We start from the raw sequence: 9,364 nt of genomic DNA on the forward strand, positions 1-9,364 counted from the left end.
GAGATTCAAGATAGAGTGCTGGCTGATAATGATATATTTGAACATGTTCATTCTGTCAGCACAACAACTATTGCTCGAGTCCTAAAGAAACACCAAGTTACAATGAAACAGTTATACACTGTACCGTTCGAGAGAAACAGTGAACGGGTAAAAGAGCAAAGATACCAATATGTCCAGGTAAGACGTCTGAGGTTACATACACAGCTATACAAAATATTTACAGTAAAAAAAACACTAGCATTTCTACAGTAAAACTGTGCACTTACTGTTTTTCAGAGAGTAATGGAGGTGGAAGCACTGGAAAGACCACATTCATTTGTATTTATCGATGAAGCTGGATTTAACCTTGCCAAAACACGGCGCAGAGGAAGGAATGTTATAGGTCAAAGGGCCACTGTGGAGGTTCCAGGCCAAAGGGGGAAATATCACCATGTGTGCTGCAATGGCCAATGATGGTTTGCTTCTCAACACACCACTCATTGGCCCATACAACACAGAAAGGCTTATAGCTTTCCTAGAACAGCTCTATGCTCAGCTAGTGCCAGCAGAACAGGGGGAGCCAGTAAGAAACCCCCAAGTTTTTGTCATAGTTTGCGATAACGTTGCTTTTCACCACTCTGCAGCTGTCACAGATTGGTTTGCAGCACATCACAGATTTATGGTTTTGTACCTGCCTGCATATTCACCCTTCCTCAACCCAATAGAGAAGTTTTTCTCTGCCTGGAGGTGGAAAGTGTTTGGTCACCACCCACATGACCAATTGTCTCTTTTGGAAGCCATGCGTGCCGGATGTGAGGACACGAGTCCAGAGGACTGCCAGGGATGGATAAGGCACTCCAGAAGGTTCTTCCCCAGGTGCATGGCAAGAGAAAACATTAGATGTGATGTTGAAGAAAACCTGTGGCCTGATGCTAGAGAGAGGCAGGATTAGCCCCTCAATTATTTGTTCGAATTACAGTATGTACTTTTAGTTTCTACCTTTTTTCTCTCATTACTGTAATTCCGTAAATTACTACAGACTACTGAAACAAACTGCTAATTTTCATTTACCTTAAAGAATTGTTATGTTCTAAAAATTTTAATAAATCATGTGAAAGAATGTCACTCTTTTCTTTGAAGATAATATTACTTTGTAAGTCACTGAAATTGTTCAAACTGTAAAGATGAAAAGTTTGTATTTTCTGTATTGGTGTTTGATGCTAGTGTTTTTACTCTCAGTGTGTTCTGAGTGACAGTGTGTGTTATCTCAGTGAGGGTTGTGCATAGTGTTTGGCTGCACTGAGCGTGTTTTGAGCCATGTGTTAAGAGTTGTGTTGCTTGGAATGAGTTTTGCAGGTGATGTGAACTGTTTAGCTCAGGTGACTGTTGGTAGTGCAGACTGTAGTTAGAGTTTTGCACATGTGACTCCAGTTGTGCCCACTGTCGTTTAGCAATCGAAAATAACTGTAATTCATTAATCAAGTACAAGGGAGGAGCGAAAACCCACAGACATTCTGGCCCTACCTGGAATGCGTTTGACACGTGCACCATAGAGCGTTTACCATTGTGGATGTTGTAGGTATTGTTGTTCTCTAAGGAGCCTTCTGGTTCACCAACATTAATTTCAATTCTCACGCTCCTTTCATCTTTACAACATTATGATCATGGGCTTGGGTGGCCATTTTGAAAATTCTGCACCAGTGGTTCAACCTCACTTTTCGAGATTACACAAAAGTAGATCAATCTAAAAAACAATATTGTACTCTCTTTGGGGATTTTCTAATGCTGAGATAACACACAAAGACATCAATGGATGGAATATCAAGCAGAATCACCCAGGAGGAATCATTTCAGTCTTTTGTGGGTAGCGATCCAGTGTAATATCATACTATCTGGGGTGACACTTTATTCACCAGCTCAGTGTGTGTGTGATGGTGGTTTGATGGGTGCTGGTGATGATGGTGGAGGTATTTTTTTATTTTTTTTATTACCTTTATTTAACCAGGCAAGTCAGTTAAGAACAAATTCTTATTTTCAATGACGGCCTGGGAACAGTGGGTTAACTGCCTGTTCAGGGGCAGAACGACAGATTTGAACCTTGTCAGGTCGGGGGTTTGAACTCGCAACCTTATGGTTATTAGTCCAATGCTCTAACCACTAGGCTACACTGCTGTAGTGGTGGAGGTGATGGTGGTGGAGTTGGAGATGGTGGTGGTGGAGTTGGCGGTGGAGGACCAACATTTTATTACGTTTGCAATCGCAACAAATAGTCTGTTCAGACCCCAACCAAGAATCATCAAAAGTCATGCCGTAAATTCTCAGACAACCCAAAGATTCTTGATGCCCTTCCAGACTCCCTCTGCCTACCCAAGGACATCAGAGGACAAAAATCTGTTAACCACCTAACTGAGGAACTCAAATAAACCTTGCCAACACCCTAGATGCAGTCGCACCCCTAAAAACTAAAAACATTTCTCATAAGAAACTAGCTCCCTGGTATACTGAAAATACCCGAGCTCTGAAGCAAGCTTAAAGAAAATTGGAACAGAAATGGTGCCACACCAAACTGAAAGTCTTCCGACTACCTTGGAAAGACAGTACCGTGCCATATCGAAGAGCCCTCACTGCTGCTCCATCATCCTATTTTTCCAACATAATTGAGGAAAATGAGAACAATCCAAAATGTATTTTTGATACTGTTGCAAAGCTAACTAAAAAGCAGCATTCCCCAAGAGAGGATGGCTTTCACTTCAGCAGTAATAAATTCATTAACTTCTTTGAGGAAAATATCATGATCATTAGAAAGCAAGTTACAGATTGCTCTTTAAATCTGGGTATTCCTCCAAAGCTCAGTTGTCCTGAGTCTGCACAACTCTGCCAGGACCTAGGATCAAGGGAGACACTCAAGTGTTTTAGTACTATATCTCTTGACACAATGATGAAAATAATCATGGCCTCTAAACCTTCAAGCTACATACTGGACCCTATTCCAACTAAACTACTGAAAGACCTGCTTCCTGTGCTTGGCCCTCATATGTTGAACATAATAAACGGCTCTCTATCCACCGGATGTGTACAAAACACTAAAAGTGGCAGTAATAAAGCCTCTCTTGAAAAAGCCAAACCTTGACCCAGAAAATATTTAAAAAACTATCGGCCTATATCGAATCTTCCATTCCTCTCAAAAATTTTAGAAAAGGCTTTTGCGCAGCAACTCACTGCATTCCTGAAGACAAACAATGTATACGAAATGCTTCAGTCTGGTTTTAGACCCCATCATAGCACTGAGACTGCACTTGTGAAGGTGGTAAATGACCTTTTAATGGCATCAGACCAAGGCTCTGCATCTGTCCTCGTGCTCCTAGACCTTAGTGCTGCTTTTGGTACCATCGATCACCACATTCTTTTGGAGAGATTGGAAACCCAAATTGGTCTACACGGACAAGTTCTGGCCTGGTTTAAATCTTATCTGTCGGAAAGATATTAGTTTGTCTCTGTGAATGGTTTGTCCTCTGACAAATCAACTGTAAATTTCGGTGTTCCTGAAGGTTCCGTTTTAGGACCACTATTGTTTTCACTATATATTTTACCTCTTGGGGATGTCATTCGAAAACATAACGTTAACTTTCACTGCTATGCGGATGACACACAGCTGTAAATTTCAATGAAACATGGTGAAGCCCCAAAATTGCCCTCGCTAGAAGCATGTGTTTCAGACATAAGGAAGTGGATGGCTGCAAACGTTCTACTTTTAAACTCGGACAAAACAGAGATGCTTGTTCTAGGTCCCAAGAAACAAAGAGATCTTCTGTTGAATCTGACACATAATCTTGATTGTTGTACAGTCGTCTCAAATAAAACTGTGAAGGACCTCCTCGTACCTCTGGACCCTGATCTCTCTTTTGACGAACATATCAAGACTGATTCAAGGACAGCTTTTTTCCATCTACGTAACATTGCAAAAATGATGCAGAAAAATGAATCCATGCTTTTGTTTTTTCTAAGTTAGACTACTGCAATGCTCTACTTTCTGGCTACCTGGATAAAGCACTAAATAAACTTCAGTTTGTGCTAAATACAGCTGCTAGAATCCTGACTAGAACCAAAAAAATGTATCATATTACTCCAGTGCTAGCCTCCCTACACTGGCTTCCTGTTAAGGCAAGGGCTGATTTCAAGGTTTTACAGCTAACCTACAAAGCATTAGATGGGCTTGCTCCTACCAATCTTTCCAATTTGGTCCTGCCGTACATACCTACACATACACTATGGTCACAAGTCGCAGGCCTCCTAATTGTCCCTAGAATTTCTAAGCAAACAGCTGGAGGCAGGGCTTTCGCCTATTGAGCTACATCTTCATGGAATGGTCTGCCTACCCACGTGAGAGATGCAGACTCGGTCTCCACCTTTACGTCTTTATTGAAGACTCATCTCTTCAGTAGATCCTATGATTGAGTGTTGTCTGGCCCTGGAGTGTGAAGGTGAACAGAAAGGCACTGGAGCAACGAACCGCCCTTGCTGTCTCTGCCTGACCGGTTCCCCTCTCTCCACTGGGATTCTCTGCCTCTAACCCTATTACAGGGGCTGAGTCACTGGCTTACTGGTGCTCTTCCATGCCATCCCTAGGAGGGGTGCGTCACTTGAGTGGGTTGAATCACTGATGTGGTCTTCCTGTCTGGGTTGGTGCCCCCCCTTATTTGTGCCGTGGCGGAGATCTTTGTGGGCTATACTTGGCCTTGTCTCAGGATGGTAAGCTGGTGGTTGAAGATATCCCTCTAGTGGTGTGGGGGCTGTGCTTTGGTAAAGTGGGTGGGGTTGACCACTGACCACTCCTGTCTCAGCCTCCAGTATTTATGCTGCAGTAGTTTGTGTTGGGGGGCTAGGGTCAGTTTGTTATATCTGGAGGATTTCTCCTGTCTTATCCGGTGTCCTGTGTGAATTTAAGTATGCTCTCTCTAATTTTCTCCTTCTCTCTCTCGGAGGACCTGAGCCCTAGGACCATGCCTCAGGACTAACTGGCCTGATGACTCCTTGCTGTACCCAGTCCACCTGGCCGTGCTGCTGCTCCAGTTTCAACTGTTCTGCCTGCGGCTATGGAACCCTGACCTGTTCACCGGACGTGCTACCTGTCCAAGACCTGCTGTGAACTCTCTAGAGACAGCAGGAGCGGTAGAGATACTCTCAATGATCGGCTATGAAATGCCAACTGACATTTACTCCTGAGGTGCTGACCTGTTGCACACTCGACAACTACTGTGATTATTATTATTTGACCATGCTGGTCATTTATGATCATTTGAATATCTTGGCCATGTTTTGTCATAATCTCCACCCGGCACAGCCAGAAGAAGACTGGCCACCTCTCATAGTCTGGTTCCTCTCTAGGTTCTGGCCTTTCTATGGAGTTTTTCCTCGCCACCGTGCTTCTACACCTGCATTGCCTGCTGTCTGGTGTTTCAGGCTGGGTTTCTGTACAGCACTTTGAGATATCAGCTGGTATCATCTAAGAAGGGCTATATAAATAAATTTGATTTGAAATTTGATTATGGAGGTGGTAGTGGTGGTGATGGCGGTGGAGATGGTGTTGGTGGAAGTGATGGTTGGAGGTGATGTTTCGTTTTCTTTATCTGGTTCTATGCCTTTGTATGCTAGTCTGTCTCTCTTTCCATTTCTCAGTCTCTCATTTCTCTATTCCTCTCTCCCTGTCTTTTCTAGCTCCCTTTTGCCCTTAACTAAGATAAATGCCAACTCACCATGAAAGGAGTTTTTAATGTGATGCCATTATCTGTCTTTTTGAAGCACACATTCCCATATTTGATCTGACTTACAGAGAGGTCATGATTTCCTTTCTAATCAAACTAAGATACTCACTGTGATCATGTAGAGACCACAGATGCTGTCCACTCAAGAGAGGTTATGTTGAGGGTAATATCAAATACATTATAGTCAGTGGGATGTTAACATATACTACTCTGACCCATATAGAGTGAACCTTTGAAGTTGCAATATATAACTTTTTGGGCGACCCGACAAAATTCACATAAAAAATCCCATGGAAAGCAAGTCTAGGAAGCGGTAGATCTGTTCTATGTGCGCTATTTCTATGCTTTCTGTTTTTAGGTTTAGTTTTTGTGTCTTTTGATTTCAGTTTTGTTCACCAGCTTCAAACAGTTGAAAATACAATATTTTTAGTTATGGAAACAATATTTCACAGCTGTCTAGATGCTACAATCATTCTCTACACTATACTTTCTTGTTTTGACACATAAACTGAAATTAGGCAAACTATTAGAATTTTTGCAACCAGGAAATGGCAGAGCAATTTTTGCATAGAGCATCTTTAAGTGTATTTTAAAGGGACATTAAAAGTTGGCATACCATTATACCAACTTACCAACAACAAAAAATTATGGAACCTATTTTCCCGCCATTTGTTTTGTAGAAGGTGCCAATCCTTCCCATTTAATCAGATTTTCTTATCAAATCAGCAAGGAGTTCCGTTTGTGTATGAAAGGCTGTGAAGAATTTGTAGTCAATCATATTAATAAATTGTGTCTCATCATTAGAGATCAGTAGCTCCGCCCATATTCTAATTCCTCATTCTATAGTTTCAGCCATCCTGTTTTCCCTATTCAGTAGCATTCTTGATTTAGCCAAAGACATTATGCGTCCATCAGAAATGCATGTTTCCTCTCCAGTCATTACCACAAGCCTGTCCTACCCAATTAAAGTGCCACCAATCTCTTGTGGTGGATACCCAGACTGCTCTCAGGACAGATCTGCTGGTTTTGACAAGCAGAAGTGACTTTTCTTGGCAGGTTAGGAGAACTTACACAGCAGGTTAGGAGAACTTACGCAGCAGGTTTAACGTGGCAGGTTAGGAGAATTAGGTTAAGGTTACGAAAAGGGTTAGGGTTAGCTAAAATACTAAAATTGTTGTCACGAGGGACTGGGTGTGTGAGGTAAGAATCAGGCGCAGAGAGCAGAGAGTTCCAAAGGGAAAAGTGCACTTTAATATGGCACCAAAATACAATGGCCAAAACACAGGGCGCGAAAAATACTGACCAACCCAAAACACAGGGTACACGGTCCGGAGCACGAATACACCCAACAACAACAACACGTAACACAAAATCAATCCCGCACAAAACAAGGTCGGGTTTACTAGCCTTAAATAAGGAAGCACATCAGGAAAACACAATTAGACACAGGTGCAACTAATAAGACAAAACAAACAGAAAAGGGAAAAGGGATTGGTGGCGGCTTGTAGGACGGTGACGACGACCACCGAGCACCTCCCGAACAGGCAGGGGAGCCAACTTCGGCGGAAGTCGTGACAATTGTCCCCAACACAACTCAAACATATCTAGCTTCAACCAGGCCTGCCCTGAGAACAGTCTTGGTTTTATTTCGGACATGTAGGCTGGGAATTGTATAGTACAATGTTCTCCAGTGCCTTGTTATATTCCCTGTAATTATATAGCTAGGTAACTTCTGTATAGTTTATGTGGGTATCTTATTGTGAATTGTTTCAGGCAGTTGCGTGAGGATGATGGTGCTATGTTGTAGAGCGGTGAGGCGGCTAACCAGCACCTGGGAGCGAACACATAAAGTAAAGCCTAAGAATTTACAGACCACCAAGTTCTTCATTACAGTTTGACAGTTATAGCTTCGGTGTAGTTTTCCCATTTTGGGACTGTGCACACCTTCGGTGTAGTTTTCCCACTTTGGGACTGTGCACACCTTTGTAAGGCAATAATAAGTTTTGTGAAGCACTACAAACAAAAAAGTAAAGGAAGTCATTTTATTGAAATCCCAGTGATCTCATCATAGAGAAGTTCTCTGTTTATCTCTGTCAGCTCCTCTGTTGTATTGCAGTGGAACCTTTGAGTGTTTGGAACCTTTGTGTTACGTGTCACCACCTGCCGTGCAGTCTTCACATCACATGTCCGCTTCACTTCTAATAAGCCAAGGCATCTATAAAGTGATGACAGATGTCATATACAGTATATTTCTGACTCTGATGATAAGGATGTGACTGTTTAAAGGCATTCCAACTTTATAAAGCAATGGCATCAGTTCGGATGGTCAAGTTTAAGTGTTTAAGTATCTATCAGTGATCACAAGGAAAGCCTTGAAAATGTTACTGATGGGACCATTTGAAGACTGCTATGAAGGAATTGATGAATAAACTGGCAGTGTGCCATCATTCCTTTGGGATCCCCACCTAACCCCAGAGACTAAATGTAAAAAGTATGTCCCTTATCTCACCGGATGTGAACTCTGGAGATGCCAAGATTGCGTCCAGTTCATTTTGTGGTGAGCCATGAAAGCGGCACAGACTTTGATATGACTTTTAAAAACTCTTCAAACATTCATGTTGCGCTCATCACATTTGTTTGAAATCTACCAGTGAGATATTCCTATTCATTTGTCGTTTATTTTGGTCCAATTAATTATATTATCTTTTGCTCTTCTTGAAAGCTCTTTTTCTACCTTTTGTTTTATGCATTGATCTTGCCACCCCTTGATAAACTTGCAATAGCTTAATGTTGATGTTTTTTACTCTTGAATCAAATGTTCATTTAACTAATTAATCGTAAATGTGCAGGTTTCCCATTGAAGTATCACAGTGTTGTGACAGATCACACACAAGGGATATAAATCAATGGCAAAAAAAATATTTTGCTGCATGCAACATGATAGCTAGAAATCCTCCAAAATATAGTCCATAACGAGAGCCTCCCTAAAGAGATTAAAGGGAACTGAAAATTGCATGGTGATTGATGACGTGAATCAGGATTTCACTGAAAATATATTTGAAAGGGAGCTGTACTTCATGAAAGGCTTCGGTGGGCTTCAATTTACCTTCAATATTCACTAGAGGGTACTGTTACATAGTGTTTTTAGTCGGGAGGTAAATTGGGCCTAGCAGGTTCAATCAAGCAAGGGTAGAATAGAGGTATCTATCTGGTCTGAAGTTCATGTGGTCTATCACTTTTACAGCCTCACAAATAGAGTAACACATCACCGTTGTAGTACTTTCCTACAACAATTGACAGCAACCCTATTTTCAGAACACCTCCAAGAGTTCTAGGACACCCCCAAAAGTTTCATGACACCTCCAAGAGTCCATGTATTTTGGACCTTGCTAATGGGCAGATTTCTCATAATGCTAATGTCTAGCCTGTGACTCTGATATGCTGGATCATAGCATACACTGCCATTCAAAAGTTTGGGGTCACTTATAAATGTCTTTGTTTTTGAAAGAAAAGCACAATTTTTGACCATTAAAATAACATAAAATTGATCAGAAATAAAGTGTAGTCAATGTTAATGTTGTAAATGACTATTGTAGCTGGAAACGGCTGATTTTTTTATGGAA

This window comes from Oncorhynchus masou, chromosome 21 (assembly GCF_036934945.1).
Source record: "Oncorhynchus masou masou isolate Uvic2021 chromosome 21, UVic_Omas_1.1, whole genome shotgun sequence".
In the NCBI taxonomy this organism is placed as follows: domain Eukaryota; kingdom Metazoa; phylum Chordata; class Actinopteri; order Salmoniformes; family Salmonidae; genus Oncorhynchus; species Oncorhynchus masou.